The sequence below is a fragment of the Giraffa tippelskirchi genome, chromosome 12 (assembly GCF_054371585.1).
Source record: "Giraffa tippelskirchi isolate mGirTip1 chromosome 12, T2T-mGirTip1v1.2.pri, whole genome shotgun sequence".
NCBI lineage: Eukaryota > Metazoa > Chordata > Mammalia > Artiodactyla > Giraffidae > Giraffa > Giraffa tippelskirchi.
The window spans coordinates 22356964-22383352 of NC_137286.1; the positions used below are offsets into that span (position 1 = coordinate 22356964).

At 37.0% G+C, this 26389-nt stretch overlaps 2 long non-coding RNA genes across 2 annotated transcripts; both read right to left on the reverse strand.

Moving 5' to 3' along the window:
- Window positions 1-3120: 3120 nt before the first annotated feature.
- LOC145528830 (uncharacterized) lies at window positions 3121-4548 on the reverse strand. The gene is made up of 2 exons (XR_014070729.1): window positions 3834-4548; window positions 3121-3368 (listed from the first exon to the last, which is right to left on the reverse strand). It is a non-coding gene; the product is annotated as an uncharacterized LOC145528830 (long non-coding RNA).
- Window positions 4549-16218: 11670 nt separating this feature from the next.
- LOC145528828 (uncharacterized) lies at window positions 16219-25517 on the reverse strand. Its single transcript, XR_014070727.1, has 5 exons — window positions 23494-25517; window positions 21091-21221; window positions 20368-20583; window positions 18558-18665; window positions 16219-17386 (listed from the first exon to the last, which is right to left on the reverse strand). It is a non-coding gene; the product is annotated as an uncharacterized LOC145528828 (long non-coding RNA).
- Window positions 25518-26389: the final 872 nt, after the last annotated feature.

Here is a 26389-nt window from a genome sequence, read left to right on the forward strand (position 1 = left end):
CCATGGCTGATTCTTGTCAATGTATGGCAAAAACTATTACAATATTGTAAAGTAATTAGCCCCCAACTAAAATAAATAAATTTATAAAAAAATAAAAAAATAAAGGAAAAAAGAAAAAAAAAAATATAAAATTGCAAAAAAAGTGAAAGCAACAAAGGAAAAGTTATATCAAGAAAATACTAACAACAAATTGGTATAGCTATATTTGTATCAGACAAAAAGGTAGTTTAAGCCAAACAATTACCAAGGATAAAGAGATGATGAAAGGAAAAATTTATCAAGAAAATACGATAGTTCTAAACTTCTATGTACCAAGTAATATAGCCTCAAAATAGAAAAAACAAATATTAATAGAATTTAAAGAGAAAGAACAAATCTTCTATCATAGCAAGAGATTTTAACACACTCCCTTAATATTATATATCAATCAGACTAAAGATTAGGAAAGGTATAAAAAATTTGAATACAATTAAAAAGATTTATCTAACAAGCCTATATAGAACACTGTATTCAATAGAAAATGCATGTTCTTTAAAAGCACACTGAGAATATTTATCACATTCTGTTATATAAAACAGAACTCATGCAGGCCTCAACAAACATCAAGTAGGTTTCATGTAGATCATATTCTCTGAAGACATTGCAATAAAATTAGAACCCATCATCCTTACACAACTGATTAACTGTTTGTATGTTTTTGTGATATAACTTTTGCATCATTGTCATCATCTTGGATTGTATTTTTTCCTCTCTTTAATGCACTATAAATATTTCCCACATTGTTACAAAATATCTAATATGCTTGGATAATAGTTCATGGTATTGATGTGAGGAAGGTATGTATTTGAAGTCTGTAACTGTTTATTCATCATCTATTCTTGTTCAAGTCTTTATTCTAAGATAAATTAAAACCCACTCTGAAAAAGCAAAAAAAAAAAAAAAAAAAAAAAATCATTCCCTTACTTATGACAGGATTTAAACACACACACACACACACACACACACACACACACACACACACACACACACTTTCTTCTCAGCTCCTTTTATGGAACAAGATTACAGGTATTATTAGGTTCCCCAGATCTCACAAAACCAAAATTCTGAATATTTTAAAACATATTGCTATCTCAAAAAGTTGTAAAAATTCTAATCATTTTAATAAAGTTGGTTTGGAATAAAGTATTCATATAGTTACTAAAATATCATCTTGAAAAAATTACAGAACACTTTTCAAATTTCACAATGCACCTGAGTATTAGTTCTTTAGATATTTACATAGATGACACATCTAAATACAGGACAGATGTCTCTCCCATAGAAGTGAGAAGCAACAGTGTAGGGTTAATCACTATTAAGCAAGCTATTATTATAATTAATCATGTAGATAGATCATAAATGATTCCTTAACCTTTTTCAGTTATTCTTTTGTATTTTTGCAAAATTTCAAAACAATGTATTTTTTATCCTATATCTTAAGAGTGAAAATGAAATCTACTAAAATTATAATACTACACATGCACAAATTCTGGTTCCCAAAGCACACTTTCTGGTCCCTTTAGACCCTGAAAATAACTCAGCGTACCAGCGACATTGGGAATGCTGCCCATGATCACCTTTCACTTTTAAGCATGCTTTTTCCAGTTCAATTTTGCAACCCTTTCTTCTCATTCTTGTTATTAGGGCCTTTTCTAAGTACTGCCAAATAGGAAATTACCACAAAGACAAGTGGAAGGAAAAAACATTTTTAAAATAACTTCACACACTGCCTGCAATTCTGGTAAATGCCTTCCTCTCAGGGTGTGAGGGCATTTTTGAGATTTCTGTCAAATAGCTCTTGCGGAGCAACCCCACAGGGATCCGTGTTCCCTTTTCAGCTCAGTAATCAAAAACTTTGACTGGTCCATGTCTGCTTTTGTCCACTTCTGACCTACATGTTCCTGTGAGGGATATCTTTGTCTCACTTTTCTTTGGTCACTGAGTTCATGTACCTCAATAGGCTAAGTCTCACAGTCCATTAACAAGAATTCTCAGCTCAGCTCCAGGCCACCCAGAAACCCTGGTTGCATGTTCTCGCTGAATGGCTTCACTGGTGGCCCATTCAAATGTGCTAATGTCGGAAAAAAGGGTTGAATGGGGCACCAATGTACACCATTGCCCAGGCAAAGTGACTGGTCTTCTAATAAAGCCTCCCCTGGGGTGATGTTAAGCAGAGTTATCAATGGTGCCGAGGCTGAGCCAGGACTAATGCTCCAATCATGCCATCAACAGGTGGCACAGATGCAGCCACTTCAATATGAAATCACAGTGCAAAGTTCACTGGCAATTCAATCCTCTCTCCAGCTTCCAACCTCCAGATGAAAGTGTAGTTAGGCCTCCTTTCCTTTCTGGTTCCTGGGCAAGCTTGCAGAAGACATTCTGGGTGGGAGAGGAAGTGGGTACCATTTGTTTCCAATTGTTCTGAGGTTTACACCTTCGATTGAGAAGCTTTCTTAAAGCCCTTTTCTCATAGAAGCAGATAAAGCATTGCCTCAGGTAACACCCCCAAAGCACTAAAAGAGCATTTCAGTTCAGCACGGGAATATTTTGATTTGTTTGCAGTATTTTATTTTGTATGCAAAACAGATGTTACATTATGGCCCTGGGTGCTAATTCTCATAAGAAAACATCTTGAATTGCAACTAATTTTTGAAGGTATGATAACCAAACCAAGTCTGCAGCACCTCTTTCCCTAGTCAGGGCAAATGAAAGAGAAAAGAAAAAAAGTTGGAGTAGCTCCTAATTTTTCCTTCTAAGCAGGTATGTCTGAGAAGAAACATAAAAGGAACCAACCAGTTAAGATGTTCACAACTTTTTTTTTTCCAAACTCACTTGAAGACCCCTGAATTTCTGAATTATTCACAAACACACAGCATTCCCACTCACCGAATAGTCCAAAATTAAGTCCCACTATCACTCAAACTTGACACCAAGATGAGCCACACCACTGAAACGGTGACCCACAGAGTTAACAGAAGTTGATAACAGAAATTCTCAAGCTTGTCTTACAGAACAGAGAAGGAAATAGCTTGTTAAAATCCTTTCTTCATTAACCTCAGTTTACTTAGCTTTTTTTCCCCCTTTTCTTTTTTCTCTTGAGTTGCATACCTTCCCAGCTTCATACAGTCCACTTGGTTTACAGGAATCTGTAGTCAGCTCCTGTCCAATGCAGGCGGGCTGGGGCAGGTTGAGACCACGGACCCTAAAACTGAGCTTGCGCCGGCGTCTTAAACCTCACCTGGTGACGTCAGAAGACTTGAAAACTCCATTCTCCAATCACGGCTCAGCGCCTCCATTTTGATATGCCGAAAAATTTAACCTAGATACACCTGTGTAGAACACCAATTACCTCACTTTTACCCCTGCCTCCAATCAACTTCCCCCCTTCCCCTAAGACCACCCTGCTCGGTCCATAAATATCCCCACCCCCACATCTTCAGGGAGGCAGCTCAGAGACTTGTTTTCCAGTCTCCTGGCTTGATTGCTTTGTCAATACACTCTTTCTCAGCTGTAAACCTCATTTTTAATTTGGGGCAGGTGGGCCAAATGAATCTAATTTGGTAACACCATGGGCCAAATGTACCTAATAGTGGTAACACTGCTGCCTCCCGGATTCTTAATCCTTAAACCCTTATGACAGTCTCCTGAGCCAAGTCATAATCAGGACAACCTCAGCCTTGCAGGAAGGCTCAACATTCTGCTTGGCCCCTCACTACAAGTCAAACATATATGAAAACTGCTTCAGTTCTTTCAAACCATTTTTTCACTCTTAAAAAATGAATAGAGAATCTTACCATCACATCTTCCCCCGTGTGGAACTCATTAATTCGTCCTTAATTTTTTATAATGGACATAGATTATTTTTATACTTGGAAAAAGTTATTTTTAAATAGTAAAGTCACTTAGTCTTCAATCTTCTATTCCTCAGAAGTGGAATTTTTGTCCCCAATTCCCTAAGAAAATACTTGCATGACACGTTAGTGAAAGAAGCAATTGCCTGAGTTTTAGAAATGAAATATGAGTCCACTGAGAAAAAAATTTCCTGCCTGCTCTCTTCATAATTTCTCTCCTTAATCACATTTAACCCAAAGCTATTTAAGGTGTAAACTTAAATCGTTTTTTTTTTAATCTATGACTTCTTGTCAGAATAGGTGTTTCTAGAGTCCATACTTCTCTAACTGGGATAGCACTTGAGGAAACCTACCTAGATCTTGGTCCAGGACCACAACCATGTTATGGTGTGTGTGTGTGTGTGTGTGTGTGTGTGTGTGTGTGTGTGTGTGTGTGTGTGTGTGTGTGTGTGTGTGTGTGTGTGTGTGTGTGTGTGTGTGTGTGTGTGTGTGTGTGTGTATCGCTCAGTCGTGTCTGACTCTTTGTGTGTGTGTGTGTGTGTATCGCTCAGTCGTGTCTGACTCTTTGTGACCCCCATGGACTGTAGTCCACCAGGCTCCTCTGTCCATGGAATTCTCCAGGCAAGAATACTGGAGTGGGTTGCCATTTCCTTCTCCAGGGGATCTTCCTGACCCAGGAATCGAACCTGGGTCTCCTGCATTGCAGGCAGATTCTTTACCATCTGAGCCACCAGGGAAGCCCCGTGTGATGCTGTAGCTCTCCCATTTTGGTTCCTCTGGTATACTGCCAAATAGAGAATGTAACGGTCCCTTTAAAAAATAGCAAATATAAGTGAAAATAGGGTTGGGTTCATACCTGGCCCACTGACTGGCATTATTTCTCTCATCTTTATTCCTTAACGTAGATCAGCTTAAGAAGTCAGAACCTTTACAGCATTTTTTAAAAGATGCCTCTGAATTTTACTTCCTTCCCTGCCTCCAAAGAGGCTTCGCAGAATTCCCAGAAGAGCCGGCCAATCCCCCAGCTGTCCCTTCGCTTACGGTTCCCTCCCTCCTCCCCGTGGTCCCCTGCGCTACTTCCCCTCCCCCAACCACCCAAACTTCGCTTTTGAAGGCATCCTTGACTTCAGAGGAGTTAGGGCATGTCACGAATGTCTGCCTTCTCTATGGCAGGCTAATAGAGATAATGGGCCCCTTGGGAGAGAGGAAGCTGAGGAAAGACAGGGATTCCTGTGGATACTTAAGGGACTTATTGACAAGCCTCAGTGGACTCGGGTTAACAAATGAAAAAACAGAAAGCAGCTGAGGCCGCTCACGAGCCCCTTTTTGCTATCAGGAAAAGGCTGCTGGGGGTGTTGGCAAGAGGAGGGGAGGTCGTTGTTGCCAGGGGAGCAATTTTTTAAATTATCTTTAGGTCACTTATTGAAGAGTCTAAAAATTTTTTCAGATTATTGAGACTATTAATTAAAACTACAGCCAGGAAAAGCCGTAGAGCATTTTTGCTCACTGGACAGAAATGGAACAAATGAATGAATTCTAGTTAAGTAAGGAAAAATCAGTATCAATTATTTCATAAGTTAGAAAACCAAGTATTTAAATGCTGCTGCTGAGGAAATCAGAAAGAGTTTAGCAGAAACCTTATTCCCCCCCCTCAGTCTGCATTTTTCACTGGAAATGAAGGACAAAGTTACTCTCCCAATCTCCCTAACTTCAGTGAAGAACTCTTTATAACATTCCTTTGACATTAAAACCTGGCCTTTTCTTACAAGAACTAGATAACATATATAGGGACTTTAACATAAGAATGTATCTACCAATCTGTCTCTTCAGAATAAAACCTGCCTCCATTAACCTTTATGCTGGAGCTCACTGACCATTGTTCTTATTGGATCTTAACTCCAAAATTCACTCAAACCTGCCACTTCCTTTCCAAAGAATGACTGAATTGGAGGTTGCAATACAGAAACGTTCCAAATAGGAATTAGACTTCATGTTGGCTCTAATTCTTCCTTTGTGGCGACACGGTAGCCAGATGTTGATGATGCTGGTGAAGGCTGCATAACCATCCTTCACATAAACGGCCCAGTTTGGAAGGCAGAGGGAATAGATATTCATCCCAAAGTACAAAAATAACATAGATCACATTTAAGGCATTAATACAGATACATAATGAACATTCTTCTGTGTATTCTGTTATTGTTGTTACAAGCAAGTGGTATTTATATGGGGAAAATCTGTATTTTTTTTTTTTTACCTTTTTTTCCTTGTGACCCTAGAGCAGAATTAGCTTTGCATTGTGTCATCTCTACTCCTAAGGGGCAAATCCCTTCACTGAAGAAAAGTCTTGCTCCAAGAATCATATGCTCAGCTGCTAGAATAAGAGAACTAACCTAGAAAGATGCAAAGAAGGTATGGGTGCATGCTCAGTCATATCCAACTCTTTGCAACCCCATGGACCATAGCCCGCCAGGCTCCTCTGTCCATGGGTATTCTCCATACAAGCACACTAGAATGGGCTGCCATGCCCTTCTCCAGGGGATCCTCCCAACCCAGGGATTGAACCCAGATCTCTGGAATTGCAGGCGGATTCTTTACCATCTGAGCCACCAGGGAAGCCCCCAAGCTCCTAATGCAGGGAGCATGGGTTCAGTCTCTGGTGGGGGAACTAAGATCCTGCATGCCACACAGTGTGGCCTAGAAAATAAAACAAAATAAAATTTCAAATAAGTAAAAATACATAAAAATAATGATAAATAAAAAATGACAAGTCAGTTATGCCAACACCCCTAGCAAATTTGTCTACATTTCCAGAGTTGGCCGTAAGCTGCAGATGCCATCTTTCTGGACTGCCTTTGAAGTTCTGATGTTTTTGCACTTCAAAGAGGTACCAAGACAATGGATGGGATGTAGAGTGTGGGTCCTAGTTCCCAATTCAGAAAATGTTAGACTTATTTTATGAGCCTAAATGACTTTGTTTCATTGTCAAAATCTTCCTTCACCAAAGGATTAAAACTAGCCAGAACACAATAAATTCTTAATTATGTAGTCTACTAATTAAGACTTTCTACATAAAATAATTATCAATGAAGTCTCTATCTCAACTGGTTAGTGAACATCTTTATTATTGATGTGGCAAAATAAATAGGAGGGCCTTTAACAAAATTATTTCAAATCTACTGTCACTTCCCTTTCTTGTAGCATTCTTAAAAGACTCTTTACCATCATCAAATGAGCCTTCTGTTCACTTCAATTCCATTGACAAGAACTGCAATCTCCTGTGTTAATTTCATGTACTAAATCAACATTTCTAAATGAGATTTATATATTTAAAAATTAATATTGGTAACATCACTGCTCAGTACAACTTTCTATATTAGAAAGGCCACATAAAGTTTTTAATCTTTTAATGGCTTAAAAAATAAGTGGTGACTGGCACCCAAACCTAAAAGAAAGCCAGCAAACAGGTCTCATGAAAATTGTGCAGAGAGCCCATCAGACATTAAGTAAATATACTTTCCTTCTGTTTTCCAATCCCTTTTTGTTTGGTTACCATGGCAACCTGTTTTGTGGGGGTCACTTGGAATGTATAAGAATTTGCTGCAATTAGATGCTTGCATCCTATTGGCCAGTATGAGTAGTAGTAAAACTAGAAAGAAATAAAAGAGAGCAAAAGGCCCTGATGAATGTGGACAAAGCCAACATGAACTTTGGGAACCAAAGAAAAAATTTGTAAGCCTAATTATCTTTCAGAGCTATTTTCAAAGTTGTTCTTAATAAAACATTCACATCCTCTAGCCTGTGATTTCTCACCTTGTTGACCTTCCAAACTACTCTTTAGCTGTAAGACATATATTGCATTTGATTGTATTTTTGTTATTCCCTAACTGTTTTATGCATATGTCTTATGCCTTTAAGAGATTGCAAAAGTCTGTTCATGGTAGGGGACACATCTTAAATTTTTGAGGCAGCAAAAAGGAGAAACCCATAGAAGGGGAATTACATGTGATGGGGTGGGGTCTAGGTTTTGAAACCAATGCATTGTACAGCAAGCATTTAGCCATGTCCCTTTAACCTCACTGAGTCTTGATTTCTTTTCTTAACTGATTTTATTGAAGTATAGTTGATTTCCAATGTTGTGTTAACTTCTACTGTATAGCAAAGTGATTCACTTATACATATATATATTCTTTTTCATATTCTTTTCTATTGGGGTTTATCACAGGATATTGAATGTAATTCCCTATGCTACACAGTAGGACCTTATGGTCTCTGTATAATAGTTTATTATGTGCTAACCTCTCAGTTTCTATAAGATTCACCATTTAGGGGTGTCATCATTAGATTATTTTCTTCTCTCTGCAGTGTTAGGCCTATGATAATACTGTTTATTTCCTGAATTAAGTTTTAATTGCTCAGTCTTTTCTTTTAAAATTCTGTCTTAGGCAACCCTAAATATATAAAGATAACTGCCTTTTCTTCAATACTCAGTTTGTTATGGACTTTTAGACTGTAAATTTTAAATCCATAGTTGGATGGAGTGAAGGTGTTCTCCTTCTAAGATGAAAAGAGGAAGCAAGTTAAATGTCTAGTTATATTCAGAAAAAAAAAAAAATAACAGCATCAGTACATGCTCAAAACCTTGCTTAGCCTGACTCATGAGAGGCAAAGCTACATTACTGTTGTGTATCATCCGGGTCTCGAGATTCTGAATGACAGAAATTGTTTACTTACAATAGCCTCACTGTGGTGTATGTGTTTTTTTATTTGAAATAGTATCTACTAAAGTTTAGACCTATCACTAGACATATCAAATGATTTCAAATCTCAGCTTGATTGTTTTCAATCCAAAGATTATCTAAACTCTCCTCCACTCACTATGATCACTCCAGATGCTTTAAGCCCTTGTTCAGCCTGCTCAAGGAGGTTATCCAACTCAGGCTTTATTTCATCACCTCCAATGGCGAGAAACTCACCATATCCCAAAGCCCTTCATCCCATGTTCAAGCAGCTCTGTTAGATAATTCTTCCTTATATTAAAACCAAAATTCCCCTTCCCTGTTATCCTATACAAGTCTCAGGCTAGAATTGGTCTCATGACATTGTTTGGAATTCTTTTCCTCTGAGTACATACAAGTTTTCCAAGATTTTCTTCAAGAGGCACCCAGAGCTACACACAATCCTCTGTGCTAACTGACCAATGTTGTTGTTCAGTTGCCCAGTTTGCCCAAGTTCATATCCATGATACTGTGTATATAATAGATGACTATCACCTCCAGAGGTTAATTCAACAAGCATGATTATGTGTCTGTTTGGGGCTCTGTGCTGGAGATACAAAGATAAATTAGACAACATCTCTGTTTTCAGGGAGGCAATGGTCTAGAGGAAGAGCCATGAATGTCACCAACTATGTTCAACAGAAGGGATGAGGGCTAAGGTGGAGAATACACTAACATTTCAAGAGTATGTTTTCAGTGCTCCCTGGGGAGTAAGAAAGAGCCAGGAAAAGTTTCATAGAAGAGGTATTACCAAGGAATCCACACAGAAAGAGCTTTCTGGGAAGAAGCAATAGTATAAGCAAAAGCCCTGACATAAAGACTCAACATGATAAATTCAGGGAACTCCAAAAAGTTCATTATAACTGGGTATGAAATGCTGGGTATGAAGCATGGGAAGTATGAACTCATATACATACTCAAAGAAGCATTTGAGTATGAGAATTTCTATTTTAAGTGATTTTTACCCCAAGAACTAGTCAAATATTAAGCATTACTAATATTTCATTTGAATTGACACTGGCACCCTCAATAGGTTTAAATGTCAAACTGTCACATATCACAAACAGTGACATGTAAGCAAAGCAACTTGAAAGAAAAATGGGAATTCCACACATGAAAACCTGGACAGTTAGCCATCACCATGGCTAACTTGTTTGTTTTTATTTAAAATGCTGCATATATTAGCTACTTTAAAGTAAATAACCCTCACAAAATAGACAAGTGACTTTTGAAAGATCTCATCAAAGAAAGCCAAAACCAAAAACTCTAATAAGATAAGCAAAATAAGTTTAAAAAAAGGGAGAGCTAATCCTTCTACTCCATGTAGAATCTTTTTGTCAGGTAAAAATGCTAACAACACATTCAAATCTGTTAAGTCATTGACATATGACTTAAGATATGAATTTACATGTAGAATATGAAGACCTTACAAAGTTTACTAAACTCAATAAAGTTTATAAGCCTCTTTTGCAGTTTTTACTTAATAACTTTGGTTATTTTCTTCCTGCCTTAGGAAACATGGTCAAAAGCATTCTCAAGGCCATATGGAGACCCCAGCAGATGATGTAGTGACTCTACCCAGAACTTTTTGTTGTTGTTCAGTCGCTCGGTCGTGTCTGACTCTTCTCAACCCCAGGGACTGCAGCATGCCAGGCTTCCCTGTCCTTCACCACCTCCCGGAACTTGCTCAAACTCATGTCCATTGAGTCAGTGATGCCATCCAGCCATCTCATCCTCTGTCGTCCCCTTCTCCTCCTGCCTTCAATCTTTCCCAGCATCAGGGTCTTTTCCAGTGAGCCGGCTCTTCACATCAGGTGGCCAAAGGACTGGAGCTTCAAGTTGAGCATCAGTCCTTCCAGTGACTATTCAGGGCTGATTTCCTTTAGGATTGACTGGTTTGATCTCCTTGCGGTCCAAGGGACTCTCAAGAGTCTTCTTCCTCCTGTGGACATCTTGCAGCAGCACCAGTATCCCTGTGTCTGAGGGTTCCCTCTAGATCTGCAAACAGGTAGGCCAAAGTGTATGTCAGGGGTCTGCATGCTCAGGTGTTCAGTCATGTCTGACTCTTTGCAAGTCCATGGATTATAGCCTGCCAGGCTCCTCTATCCATGGACTTTTTTACTGGGTGATTAATGTTTAGCCAATGACAGACAAGAGTCAGAGAATATTTACTCTGCTTCAAGTGGAACAACTGAGAAAAATTCTTAAAAAAAAAAATCATTTGTATTTTTGGCTGTGCTGGGTCTTTGTTGCTGTGCAGGCTTTTCTCTAGTAGCGGTGAGCAGGGGCTATTCTGTTGCAGCGTGTGGGCTTCTCATTGTGGTGACTGCTCGTCTTGTGGAGCACAGGCCCTCGGGAACGTGGGCTTCAGGAGCTGTGGCACGTGGGCTCAGTAGTTACGTCTCCCAGGATCTAGCTTCTGCTAAGTCGCTTCAGTTGTGTCCGACTCTGTGCAACCCCATAGATGGCAGCCCACCAGGCTCCTCTGTCCCTGGGATTCTCTAGGCAAGAATACTGGAGTGGGTTGCCATTTCCTTCTCCACCCAGGATCTAGAGCAAAGGCTTAATAGTTGTGGCACACAGGCTTAGTTGCTCTGAGGCATGATCAAGCTCTTGTCTCCTGCATCGGTAGCGTTGCGGATTCTTCACCCCTGAGCCACCAGGGCAGCCCTCGGAAAAATTCGGTACTGGCTCCTAAGCTCTCCACGGGAGTGAACCCTGGTTTCCCACAGCAGGAACTCGCTTGACAACATCTCCTTTATTGGATCATCCCCTCCTTTCTTTTCTCACATCTGCCATCCCTCATCCATGCTTCCTGGGATCTACTCCTCCCAAATAAATTACTACCACTCAAATTCTTGCCTCAAGATCAGCTTCTTTGGGAACCCAGCTTAAGACGGTGACTAGTTAAAATGCTAAATAGATAGATAAAGAGCTAAATATTTGAAAAAATAAGTACTAGAAAATTCACTAAACCATTGGATAAACTATAGATACTGCTAACAAGTTTCTATTTTTAATTTTGTTAGATACTGTGTCAATAATAAAATATGTGAAGAACTTTTTTGCAAGCCAACACAGTGAAGTGTAGAGGGGAATATATGTTCTCATTAGTAGTACTGACCTCTTTTCAAAAGGCTACATTAAGGAAATACTGAGTATATATACAAACTTGACTGAAAGGAAAAAAAAAGGAAATCTTAAGACAATGGAAAATGTTCATTACCTGCATCATTAAAAGCAAATTTGGGTAAAAAATGATGAATCCAGATGAATATTTTGCTGATGGCATTAACTTTACAAAAACAAATCCTTTAAACTGTAGCCCATATCTTTAAAATAATTTGAAATCACCTTTTAATGAGGTGAAAAGTTATCATGCAAATCTGAGGTTAGCAGACATTTATCTCACAGCAAAGAATGTAAAAGGAACTTTCACATATAAAGATGAGCTGCACATTTTTCTTTTACAAATAAATGTCCAAAATTTGCTTACCTTTTCTATGATGAGAATAGCTCGTCATTAGCATACTACCTAGAAGATTTTTTTAAAGTAAACGAACACCAATCAAAATCCCAGCAAGTTATTTCATGGATATTGACAAACTAATTTTGAAGTTTTTATGGAGAGGTAAAAGGCCCAGGCTAGCCAGCACAATTTTGGAGAACAGAGTTAGAGGACCGATGACACTAAACTTCAAGACTTACTGTAAAACTACTAATCGAGACAGTGTGGCACTGGCAGAAGAACCAACAAATAGAGCAATGGACAGAATGGAGAACCCAGAAATAGACACATATAAAGATAATTGGTCTTTGACAAAGGAGCAAAGGCAAAACAATGAAGTCAAGATTATATTTTAAACTAATTGTGCTGGAACAACTGGAAATCTACATGCAAAAAAAAAAATTAATCTAGATACAGGCCTACACCTTTCACAAAAATTAACTCAAAATGGATCATAGACCTAAATGTAAAACAAAACACTGTAAAACTCCTAGAAGATAATAGGAGCAAACCTAGATGACCTTTGGTATGGTGATGTCTTTTCAGATACAACACCAGAGACATGATCCATGAAAGAAACAACTGATACGCTGGTCTTCTTTAGAATTTAAAACTTCTGCTCTGCAAGAGACAACATCAAGAGAATTAGAAGACAAGTCACAGACTGGGAGACAGTACTTTAAAAAGACACCATCTGATAAAGGACTGTTATTGAAAATATACAAAGAACTCTTAAAACTCAGCAAAAAAACAAACATCTCAATTGAAAAGTGGGATCTGAACACACACGTCACCACAGAAGATATATAGATGGAAAATGAACATAAGAAAAGATGCTCCCCATCACATGTCATCACGCAAATGCAAACAATGAGAAACATAAAACAACGAGATAACACTTCACACCTATTAGAAGGGCCAAAATGTGAACCACTGACAACACCAACTGTAAACTTTGTGTACAGTTCTGCACTTGGGTCTCATGCCTCAAAAACCAACAGTGCCTCCTCAAACAGAGAAAATCCCTTTGCCGTTTCCTGCTCTGCTTGTAGACAATGCACACATATGACAATATAAACCAAACACATAAACTAACTTACATGACTGGACATGTGAACGCATGTTCACATCTTTGAAAGTTCACAACTTGAAGGTTCATTCATATGTGGGTGACTTACTCTAATACTAAATGAAAGAGGCCAAAATGAAAAGGCTACATATTGTATGATTTCAACTATATGACATTCTGAAAAAGGTAAAACTATGGAGACAATAAGAACATCAGGAGTTGCCCAGAGTGGGAGACAGAAGAGAGATTAATAGACAGAAGAAAGAGGATTTTTAGGGCACTGAAATACTCTGAACGGTATTAGCATGGATATATTTCACTATACATTTGTCAAAACCCATAGAATATACAGCATCAAAAGTGAACCCTAAGGTAAACCATGGTCTTTGGGTTATTATGATGTCACAAATATTCATTTTTGGTCAAAAGTGTACCATTCTGGTAAATGATGTTGATAATTGAGGAGGCATTGTGTAGAGGGGTGTATGGGGAATCTCTGGACCTTCCTCTCAATTTTGTTATAAATCTAAAACTGCTGCAGAAAAATTATCCTTAATAAATAAATAGACTTAATCTGTCCTTTCAGAACAAAGATGAGAGTCTAGCCATGAGTGAGACAGAAACAATTTTTCAAAAGAAACATGTATGGACAGAGCATATTTGAAATGGCACCATTTCTATTATTATGCAATTTCATTAGCAAAAACAATGTGAAAGTGTTGTTCTCACACCTGCACACTTCAAAGCACAAAAAAGATTTTCTAACATTCTCAAATTTTGTAAATAAAGGATTTCATGGCAGCTCTTTTTGTTCAAAAAAAACACAAAACATTAAAATGTAATGCCTTTTAGTTAGTTCACAAGAACAACTGATTGAAATTATGGAAGTTGGAAATGTATTACTCAAATTTTAGAGAAAAGGTTGGATAATTGTTGGATGGAACTGAAAAATACAAACTGTTTTAATCATAGCCAATGATGCATTTCTATTTGGTTTTGTTTTTGAAGTACCCTGTGTTTATCCCCTGCAGCAATCAAAAGCAAGCATCAAAAAAAAAAAAAAAACAAAACTGAACCACGAATCACTCTATCAAAAAAAATTTAAGTCAAGTTTTTAAAAATTAATGAATCCTATTTAAATACATTGCAAAATAGGTGTTCTATTAATAAATGATATTTTGAATGAGTTAAATTCTTAGAGTACCTCATTCTTTTAAAATTTGTTTTGTGTATGTTTTATCATGTACAAAATAAATATTTATATATGTACATTTATACTTGTATTGGATATGCACGCTCCAATACTGTTATGGATAGAGCACAGGTAATGGGAAAGAAGAATGAAAATCTATGGAAGTGTTTAGAGTTGGGAAATTAAATCATCATTTGTGTTTTAAGAATGTATACCCTAGAAATTGTGTAGCTAGTCATGCAAGATTGGAGACTGACCAGCTAGGAAACTGAGAGTTGAGTAGGATAGAGAACAGAGGAGCCCAGAGGGCTACAGTCCATGAGGTCACAAAAGAGTTGGACATGACTTTGTCTATGACTAAACAACAACAGAGTAGTTAGGCCTAAAACAATATGATAGCAGTGGAGAGAGAGATGAACAATGGCTAACATGAAAAACAAAAACAAACACAGAAAACCAAATCTATGTGGGGATAAGGAAAAGATCTGAAATAAGCATGACATGACTCCATAGTTAGGGGCATAAGTAATTTCACTGGTAGTAGAGTACTTACCAAGACAGGCCTTCCCAGACAAGAAATATCAAGAGAACAGCAGATTTAGGAGAGAAAGCTCATATATCTGTTGAATCTGAATTGCTATGAGAGATAAGTATTGATATCAGAAGGCTGGGCTTACAGAGTTAAGAGTTTCAGCTTATATGATTATACTTTATTTCTTGATTAATGCAGCCTAAAAATGATTGTTTTGCTGTATTTGGGGAAGGAGAAGGGTCAGTTATTTCCTCCTGTTAATTAATACTGAGCTTAAAATTAACTAAACTCTTAAATTTTTTACATGTGGTATCATTAAGGCATTTCTCTTATACTGTGTTTTTGTCGTCGAGTCTTTGGACTTAAGAACAAGGCTTCCTCCTTGTGCTTATCCTATTTCATGTTGTTCAAGACAGTCCATCAAATGACTCAAGTGCTGTTTGGATAGTGACAACTATCAAGCCCATCAGACACAGTCTCCAATTTTATTTCATCACTTGCTAGCTTCTGTTAATTGAAAATTGTATTATTTCATTTTGCCCCTCCTGGCTCTCAGGCACCTGTTACTGAGTTGACTGGTTCATGGTATCCTATTATCATCAATATCTGCCCGGCTGCTGTTTTATTTTATGTTGTTGTTGCTGTTGTGTGTGTGCTCAGTCACTAAGTTGTGTCTTGATTCTTTGTGACCCCATGGACTGTAGCCCACTAGGCTCCTCCGTCCATTGAATTTCCCAGGCAAGAATACTGGAGTGGGTTGTCATTTCCTTCTCCAGGAGATCTTCCCTCACCCAGGGGTCAAACCCACATCTCCTGCATTGCTATGCAGGTTCTTCACCACTGAGTCACCAGAGAGGCCCATTGTTGCTCTTACTCTCCCTTATACCACATTTCCAATCCCACTTATCCTCCTTAAAGTTTTCCTCTACCATACTGGAACTGCACTGGAAAAAGAAAGAATTAAGGGCTCTACAATCTTAACTTTCCCACTGATTACAATGATGTATCTCTTCATTTATTCAGATTTGTTCATTAATTCAACAAATATTTCTTCAGTGTCTACCATGTCTCAAACTCTTTTCTAAAAGCTGTGATCAGGGCCTCCCTGGTGGTCCAGTGATGAGGACCCGGTGCTTTCACTGCCATGGGCCCGGGTTTGATCCCTGACCAGGGAACTAAGATGCCATGCAACATGACCAAATAAATCAAAATAAATAAATAAATAAAAAGCTGAGATCATATTAGACAAAAGTTTCTTTGGGCCTTTTCATAGAATTTTAATATTTTTCCACAAGTATTTTCTACATTTTGTTAGATCACTTTCTAGATATTTCAAGTTTTGTTGCTATAATGAAAGGCACAATTTCCATTATTTTTTAATTGACCAGGGCAAATATAAAAGAACTCTGTTGATGATTTTGTTGTTATCATTGGTCTGCTATCCAGCACCTCACTGTCTGCCAATTTTTTTAATACTCTGCTGGTTGTCTTAAGTTTTCTGTGTCTTTCTTTTTTGTCCTTAACATTTCTTACATCTTTGTCTTGCCTTACTGCATTGGCCAATGGCAATTACTTTTGCAAGAATTCACAAACTACTCTCTTAACAGTTTAATACAAATCGATAGTGACTACCAATGTACAGTTCATAAATTAGCTTTTCTTCTTTTTCTGGGAAGAAAGTCTGTTAAATTTTCTAGAACCTCTTTCTTTCTCAGTATCTTTTAAAAAAAATCTCAGTCCATATTGTACTGCATATGTGAAAGTTGCTAAAAGAATAGATCTTAAAAGTTCTTATCACAAGAAAAAAAATTCTGTAATTATGTATGGTGATGAATGTCAAGCACTTATCATGGTGATCAATTCACAATACATGCAAATATCAAATCATTATGTTGTAAACCTGAAACTAATACAATGCTGTGTATCAATCAAACCTCAACAACAAAAAAATTTCAGCCCAGATTTTAAACAATTTTCTAAATGAGATTTTGTATACATTCCCTGAGGCTATTTTATCTGCCTAATGTCATGTTTCAACTTGTCTTATAAGCGAGTCAGGTAAAGACTCTATAATAGCAGCTGTAAACATAGGTTAAATATATTTAGTTAATGTCTAGCATAGATGTATTCCTACCACATTATTATCCTCAGAGTTGGCCCCTCAAAAATGATAGTGGAAAAAGAATGGAATGCATCATAAGGACTATAGCGTGCATGCATGCTCAGTCGCTAAGTCATGTCTGACTCTGGGACTCCATGGACAGTAGCTCACCAGGCTCCTCCGTCCACGGGATTCTCCAGGCAAGAATGCTGGAGTGGGTTGACATTTCTTCCTCCAGCGAATCTTCCTGACCCATGGATTGAACCCATGTCTCCTGCATTTCCTGTGTTGTCAGGAGGATTCTTTACCATTGAGTCACCTGGGCAATGACAAACTTTAATAAGACACCAAATATTATAATAAAAGGATGAGGGCTCTGAAGCTGAAGTTAATTTAGAATGTCATGGTTAGTTCAGAGTAAAATCAGTAGTTAGTGCCTGATTTGTACATACTGTGTGAAGAAAGAGATAACTTCTCTGTATGATCATTTTGTTAGTTTTCAAAAGCACTAAATTTTTGTTCAGTTGAAAATATTTCCAGAATAAACCTATCTGGTCATTTCATGGACATGATGCATTTGTTTATGAATCAATTATTGTAAATGAGATTGAATTATTATGCTTCTTTTCATTATGCAAATTCTCTGTATCATTACACTTTTTGGTTTGGGGGTGCTGTATTTCAGTGTCTGATTATATTGACACTAAAACAAATACTTGGCATATATTTGGAGTGGACTATAACTCAGAATAAAATTTAAGTGGTTTGTTGTGAAGTCAGGAAAATTGTTGAGACAGTAAACACACAAAAACAGATTTACTCAGCTAGTACATGTTATTATCCATTGCTTGGGTAAAGAAATTTACTAAGAAATATATTATATATATATTAATATATTATATATATACATATATTATACCTATATATATAGAGAGAGAGAGGAAAGAAAATATTTGAGCAGAGTTCAAGGTAACAATTACAGAAAAGCTGCCATATTAATAGGAATCAATAAACTGACCAGCTTTTTTCTTTCTACTTTCTGCCAGAGAGACTATTATAGGCAAAATGACAGAAATGGAGAAGGGGAGAAATGCATACACTACACGTAAAGTATATTCTCCAAGATTATATTTCATTTTTTAAGTGACGGTATTGTACTTTTTCACCTTCACAAGTTTGAATCACCTCCTCTAATAAAGTTTATTTATCATTTGCAGTGACCACTTGCATACTAAGTCAAAAATAATAATAATTACATCAAGAAAATAGCAAGTGATACTACTGATTTTAGTGTTTGCTTTCCAAGAGATGTAAACCATTCAATTTTTTTTCTGCCATCATCAATTTAGTTAATAATTTGGATCTTTCAATATCTCCATTAAAAAACCATAATGTGACTATAAAAAGGATAAGAAAAACATACTAAAAGGAGAGGCAAGCAGCAGATAAGAACAAAGCTGGTTAAAAGCACTAAAAGCAGAAATATTTACAGATCATTCATCTTCAGCTTTTTCTAGAGCAACAAATCCAAACAGTGCTATGCCTTCTGTTGCTTGCTTTCACTTTACAGATGCTGAAAACTTTCAAGTTTCTATCTCCTAGAAGTGGGATAGGAAAAAAAAAAAAAGCTGGTTATTATTCCTAAACCCATTGAAATTGCATTTGTGGCATCAAAATGGATTTTTTTTTAAGCAGGATGTTGGATTGACAGTAAAGCAGCTGCTCTGCAGCAAACGAAAGCAAAAATTAATAAGAGACCTTAGCAAAAGAAAGACTATTGGTTTTGCACACCCAGAGCAAATTGGCTGGATTTAGAAGAGCACACTTTGATCTTTTCCAGACTAATTACTGCTCTGTGGTTTGACTGTTTTGTGCATTAGTTGCCCTTCATACAAAACTGAAACTGCTGTGGTACACAGCTGTAATACAAATGAAAATTTGACATTCAGTAAACAAAGCATGGCAAGGGTCATTCTTTTAGCACAATAACTGCATAATACAATTTTAGAATGCCTTTTGTATACAAAAAATTACACATTTAAGGCAGTTTTGAACTCAGAGTAGGCAGTCAAGGCTGTTTGTAAAGGATAGAGAAATTGCTCCCAACTCTAATCTATAAATACAGATTGAAAACAGTTTATTTCAACATTGTAGAAATGCTGAGGAATTTACATATTTACAGAAATAAATGTGTCTGTTTTTAGAAGATGGTTTTTCATTTGTCTATAAGGTTAATTGGGAGCAGATTTCTTAAGTAGCTGTTTGCAGTGGCAATAATAGTGTTGATTCACCAATCTGATTCTAGATTTGCTTCTGGGAAAGAATTCAGATTATTTTATGTATAGACTCTATATTAAAGGATTTAATGCTTTCTTTACATGTTTCAGAAAATATAATGAATTAACATTTTCAACAACTACTGAAATTGAAGAACTTTCCATTTTTCATTATATAAACATAACCATAATTATTAAAGCATAAATCTCTATCTGCATAAGAAATACATTTATCTTATAACTGAGTTTTCCTTCTAAAGGGCATGAACTTATGTAGTTTGTATTTTTAATGTGTTTTGACAGTCACTCTAACAAGCTGTACAATAACTTATAATCATATGTCCGAAAAACAGATCAAATATATTGAAAGGCTTTTATAATACTGACTCGGTTTGTATTTAAACCAAATTAACCTTTGGAGCTAGCTATACAAATGTTACCTAGTTTTTTTCCAACACACATATTTATGCAACTTTGAGAATATCTATACTTAAAGTCAAATAACTTACAATAATCCCAATTATTTAATGCTGAAATACTTGAAATATAGAGAAATATTTGATTAAAGAATTGACCTATCAAAAATATTGCTTTTTGCTTTATGCTTTGTTTCAAATGTTTCAAAGATCTGAAAAGAGATGATTTAAAGAAGATTGATGATATAGTTCATTCAATTAACTGTTCATTAAAAACTGAAAAAAATATTTATCCAGGATTGATTAATAACCAATAACCATAACCAAGACAGTATACCGTGAGTGTTGAAAATACTGAATTCTTCTTAAAAATACCACACATTAGATGTTGAGCAAGTTTTATTTCGGTCATTATTTCTTTAATTTCTATATGATTTATATAAATTTTATGACCTTCAGAACCTCCCCTTTTTGCTTTCAAAATTTAGCTGGATACATTCTTCATAGACACACAAAGCTGTTTTATAAATGCCTGTTTCTGTCTGGCTCATTTACCTTTACCTCACAGAACAGCTATCTTGGGTAGGGGTTGAGGGGGAGGTAGTTACCTATTCACAGCAAGACTTGAGAGTTCAGCACAATAGATTTTCACAATATGTTTAGGAGAGGCCCAAAGCTCCAGTGCTGAGCGCCACGTGGAAAGGTAGATAAATACACAGAGAGAGAACGGTAGACTTTAGCCAAGTGGCTTGAAGAATAACAGAGAAGCTATAATGCTTTCTACTTCAGCAGCAATCAAACTCAACCTCTGCAAATTAATCAGCCTGCAAAACACCAAGAATGGAGAAAAGAGGATATTGATTCCTGGAGAAGTCACCTATATTTTATTTTCCCATTAAAAATAATCACAGAATGCTATTCTAAAATGTGAACATTTTCCCCCCTGAAATATAAAACAGACCAGTTCCTTTTTGATAATATTTCAAAGATTATCTCAGAATGACTCTATGAAACACTTTGGTTTTAATTTTTATCTTGGGAAAAAATTATTAAGTATACCCATAAAAGCATTATTTGTCATGCACTTGTTTCAAGGGTGTTAAGTGTCTGGGGGTTATAGTAATTTACTGATGACACTGTTTAGTGTGCTTTCTTTCATATGACCACTGACTCCTTAATGTCCCTTTCCATTTACTTTTATCCTCAGTTATGCCTTCAGGTTTGGAAACTATCTGCAAAGAAACAAGAAATTTAAAACTAGTTTTATTTTTTCCTTTTCAAAATAAGTTTCCTGGTTAAACACCCAAATGAAAGACCCCCTTCTGACTTACCTTAACTCATAAATCTAAAGCAAATATGTTCATTGGGTTCAAAATTTTTACAACAAAACTTGTAATTCTGAAAAACGGAAGTTGGGTTTTACTTAGCAGTGGAAGCTGTTTTTCATGTTTCCATAATTATCCTGTAAAATAATAAATAATTCTTTCATGTGCTGTACAATCAGTTATAGCCTTGTGATTGAAACACTTTTTGAAACCCACCCACCCACCCAATAGTTAATGTCCCGAGTTTGTGCTTTGGGAGTTATTAGAGTCACAAACACTGTTTTAAATTAAAAAAACACCTAATTAAAAGGAAGCCATTCATAAATTAGCAACAAGCATAAATCAGAATGAAATAATAAAGTCTCTATGTCTGTCCTCTTTTCCCACAAGACTCTTAGAACATTTTGTCCCCAGGAAAAAACTGAAATTTGTCAGTTAGCTCAGTTGCAACCCAGATATTTTTGTTGAGTAAACTGGCCACCACTGTCAGCAGCGTGTTTGGGTGTAAAAGAATGGCAGCAACTGTCATCCACCGCTAGAAATACTCCCGAAAGCAAGCTGTCCACCAGGTCATTCTGAGACCAGGTCATACTGGTCATGCCACTCTGCTTCCTTCTAGCAAGAACTTAACTCCATCCAGATCAAGGGAGGAAAAAACTCTCAACCTTTGGGTGAAATGTGTTTGCAAGAACTCTCATTAATAAAAAATTCTCAACATATCATGGGACTTTTAACTGTTCCCCAAACCATTCTTCATTTTCTTGAGGTTGGAGGTTACAGGGTAGTTTTAAAATGGACTTAACACTTGCTGATTACTGAGAAGATTAAAGGCAGAAATGGCCAAGACTGGATGGCAGGGTCACTACCAAAGGCTTCACACCACCCCTCTCTTAGCCTGCTTTTCACTCCTGTGTGTTCAGATGCTCCTCAACTAGATTTGAAAATTTCAGGATTTACCAAGAGCCAAATGAGAAGATAACAACATATTTCAAACATTTCATCACCAAATGAAGGTTGGTTATAGAGTTGATTGGCCTTTCACCTTAGGGAAATTATTTCACATTTCTCTTCCCCATTTATAAAGTGGGGTAATAGACAGTTTGTGGAATAAAGCCTCACAAGGGCGAATGAATGAAATTGTACCTTTAAATAGTTTAAAGTCAGTAACAATTTGAGTAAAGAATATTACCTTTCATACATTGTGATCTTACATCAAAGCAAGGGGAATATGCTGCTTTTTCATTTGAACAAATCCAGTAGCAATCATGCTTATTAAATGCTTGTACATAGTTCTGTGATAAAAGCTGTGTTGTCATCCAGGAGCTAATTATCTCAAATGAGAGACCTTATATGAAAGTACTTGTAATAGTAATAGTAATAGTATTAAGTGCTTGTGTGTGTGTGCTAAGCCATGTCCGACTCTGCGACCGCATGGACTGTAACCACCAGGCTGCTCTGTCCACGGAATTTCCCAGGCAAGAATATTAGAGTGGGTTGTCATTTCTTCCTCTAGAGGATTAAGTACTTGTCCTGTACCAAACAGTATATTCTACAAGGGTTTATTTAACCGTCACAGCAACCTTGGGAGATAAATGCTTTTGTGTTGTGTGTTAGTCACTCAGTCACGTCTGACTCTTTGCCACCCCATGGACTGGGGCCCACCAGGCTCCTCTGTCCATGGGATTCCCCAGGCAAGAATACTGGAGTGGGTTGCCATTTCCTTCTCCAGGGGATCTTCCCAACCCAGGGATCGAACCCAGGTCTCCCTCATTACAGCCAGATTCTTTACCACGTGAGCCACACCCTAGGGCTGCAATGTTTTTATCACCATTTTAAAATTTGCAGACCTAAGACCAAAGGGCCCTGAGCGGCTTGGCTGTTTCACACAGCGAAAAGAAGACACTAGGGAAGAAGCCAAGGTCCGTCTGATTCCCAAACGCCAGCACATGGAACACCCTGCGCTAAGCACAGGATCGCCCTGCCGATGATGTTTACCTTCTTGTTATGTTAGATGCCGATATGGTGGTTTTGTCATGATTGACAATTTACACCTTTGAAAATGCAGATGTTTTTATGAGTTAAGAAGTTGAAACGTGGCATGTTTTGTTCATAAAAGGTTTTTTTCTAAATTACTCTTCTAGTGCAGCTTTTACCTTTAGAGGAAAGGAAGTAAATAATGGATCCCAGAAGAAATTACTTTTGTTCTTATTTTGTTGTTCATATGAGTACAATAAGTGCTAGAAACACAAACCAATTACATCATTACTTGTTAACTAACAGTCAGATTTTTAAGTGTTTAGTGGTAAGCTTTAAGGCATGAGAAAATATTGCTGACAGTGGCACTGTAATCGCATCATTGTGTGTTCAAATAAACATATAATTGCCAATTCTGCATATGAAATTTCTAACCTGGAAATTTCCTGGTATGAAAATAACAGCTCCAACAGTAATTCACTAAGTCATCTGAGTCAAGAATTTATAGTTAGTTATACTTCAGTGGCTCAGTCGTGTCTTACTCTTTGTGACCCCGTGGACTGCAGCATGCCAGGCTTCCCTGTCCATCACCAACTCCTGGAGCCTACTCAAACTCATGTCCATTGAGTCAGTGATGCCATCCAACCATCTCATCCTCTGTCGTCCCCTTCTCCCATCTTCAATCTTTCCCAGCATCAGGGTCTTTTCCAATGAGTCAGTTCTTTGCATCAAGTGGCCAAAGTATTAGAGTTTCAGCTTCAACATCAGTTCTTCCAAAGAGTATTCAGGATTGATTCCTTTTAGGATGGACTGATTGGATCTCCTTGCTGTCCAAGGGACTCTCAAGAGTTTTCTCGAACACCACAGTTCAAAAGCATCAATTCTTCACACTCAGTTTTCTTTATACTCCAACTCTCACATCCATACATGACCACTGGAAAAACCATAGCTTTGACTAGATGGACCTTTGTTGGCAAAGTAATGTCTCTGCTTTTTAATATGCTGTCTGGGTTGGTCATAACTTTTCTTCCAAGGAGTAAGTGTCTTTTAATTGCATGGCTGCAGTCACCATTGGCAGTGATTTTGGAGTCCAAAAAAATAAAGTCTGTCACTGTTTCCATTGTTTCCCCATCTATTTGCCATGAAGTGATGGGACCAGATGCCATGATTTTAGCTTTCTGAATGTTGAGTTTTAAGCCAACTTTTTCACTCTCCTCTTTCACTTTCATCAAGAGGCTCTTTAGTTCTTCTTCACTTTCTGCCATAAGGGTGGTGTCATCCGCATATCTGAGGTTATTGATATTTCTCCCAGCAATCTTGATTCCAGCTTGTGCTTCATCCAGTCCAGCATTTCTCATGATGTACTCTGCATATAAGTTAAATAAGCAGGGTGACAATATACAGCCTTGACGTACTCCTTTCCCAATTTGGAACCAGTCTGCTATTCCATGTCCCATTCTAACTGTTGCTTCTTGATCTGTTGCATACAGATTTCTCAGGAGGCAGGTCAGGTGGTCTGGTATTCCCATCTCTTTAAGATTTTTCCACTGTTTGTTGTGATCCACACAGTCAAAGGCTTTGGCATAATCAATAAAGCAGAAGTAGATGTTTTTCTGAAACTCTCTTGCTTTTTTAATGATCCAGTGGATGTTGGCAATTTGATCTCAGGCTCCTCTGCCTTTTCTAAATCCAGCTTGAACATCTGGAAGTTCACGGTTCACGTACTGTTGAAGCCTGGCTTGGAGAACTCTGAGTCAGGAATTTATAAGAATCCTATTTTTCAAACATACATTCTATCATTTTGATTATGATAACAACAAATTGTATTCTTTACAACAGGGGAAACTGACAAAGAAAAGGTATAATAGATGGTGAACAAAGTGCTTTAGTTTCTTCTAAAAGTAAAGTACATCTTAAACTGGTCCAATCACTTAAGGCTACTTCTAACTTCTAAAATATTTTATAAGAAAAAATCAATTCCAAACACTCATTCACCACAGTTTATACCTCAGAGTATTGTAATTAATTTTGGAACATGGTATATAAAAGAAAAAAGGACTAAAATTTCATCTACAGTAATATAAATCTTGCTAAAATAGTGAAGACGATAATTGGAAGTTTCATTATGATGCAGAGGAAATATCTCCTAATATCAAATATTTTCCTTATTCTACCATTATAGATCTATGAAAAGCTGGGAGAAACATTAGGAGCTATGTTTTGAAGAAACTTAGTGTGAACTTTGCTAACAATGATCCAAATAAGTTTTTTGATTACTCTTTCAAGAAATTGCAGTATTTCATGCAAAATGGTATCACTTTACCACTAAGGTAATTTTTCTTACTCCTCATGAAATAAAAATCTATATTTTGCTCTCCCTTGCATGTCTGTTTAAAACCTCAAACCAGAAGAATGAGTCACATTTTAAGCCATTTTCTTTTTTAATCTTCTGTTTCTAAAGGGATATTTAGTTTTAACTAGATTGCAATTTCATTTGAAAAGAACTGAACAGGGTTTCTAGAAGGTTTTAAAGATTACCCACTGACAGTATTTTTGGCTGCTGCTGCTGCTGCTGCGCCGCTTCAGTTGTGTCTGACTCTATGCGACCCCATAGATGGCAGCCCACCAGGCTCCTCTGTCCCTGGGATTCTCCAGGCAAGAATACTAGATTGGGTTGCCATTTCCTTCTCCAATGCATGAATGCATGCTAAGTCGCTTCAGTCGTGTCCAACTCTGTGTGACCCTATGGACAGCAGCCTTCCAGGCTCCTCCATCCACAGGATTCTCTAGGCAAGAATACTGGAGTGGGTTGCCATTTCCTTCTCTGGTATTTTTGGCAGCTACCTTTAAAGATGCAAGGAGCTGTAAAAAATGGTACATCTAGATTTAATACAGATAATATTTGGTTATTTGAGTTAGAAACAATGTAAAGGTGATATTGCAGAAAAGATAGGTAAAATGTGCTTTTCACATCTAACATCTCTTTGGACAAGCTGAGGGTCTTTGTAGAATTGTATTATATTGACAATGCTAAATACATGAGTGAATTTCTCATAGAATGACAACAGAAACATCTGGTATTTTTTTAATTCATAGTTAAATAGGCATAATATTATTTCATGTTACTTACAATGAGAGTATAAAACTCAAGGCATGTGGCAAAAATTATTGTCATATCATTTCTATGAAAAATAAAGGGGGAAGTATTAAACTCCTAATTTTTCAAACAGACACTTAAAGCTAGCTAAGAAAAGACAAACGTAAATATAAGAACTAATAATAACAAATTATAAATAATTAACAAAAAAGTTTTTTTCTTCTTTTTTTATTG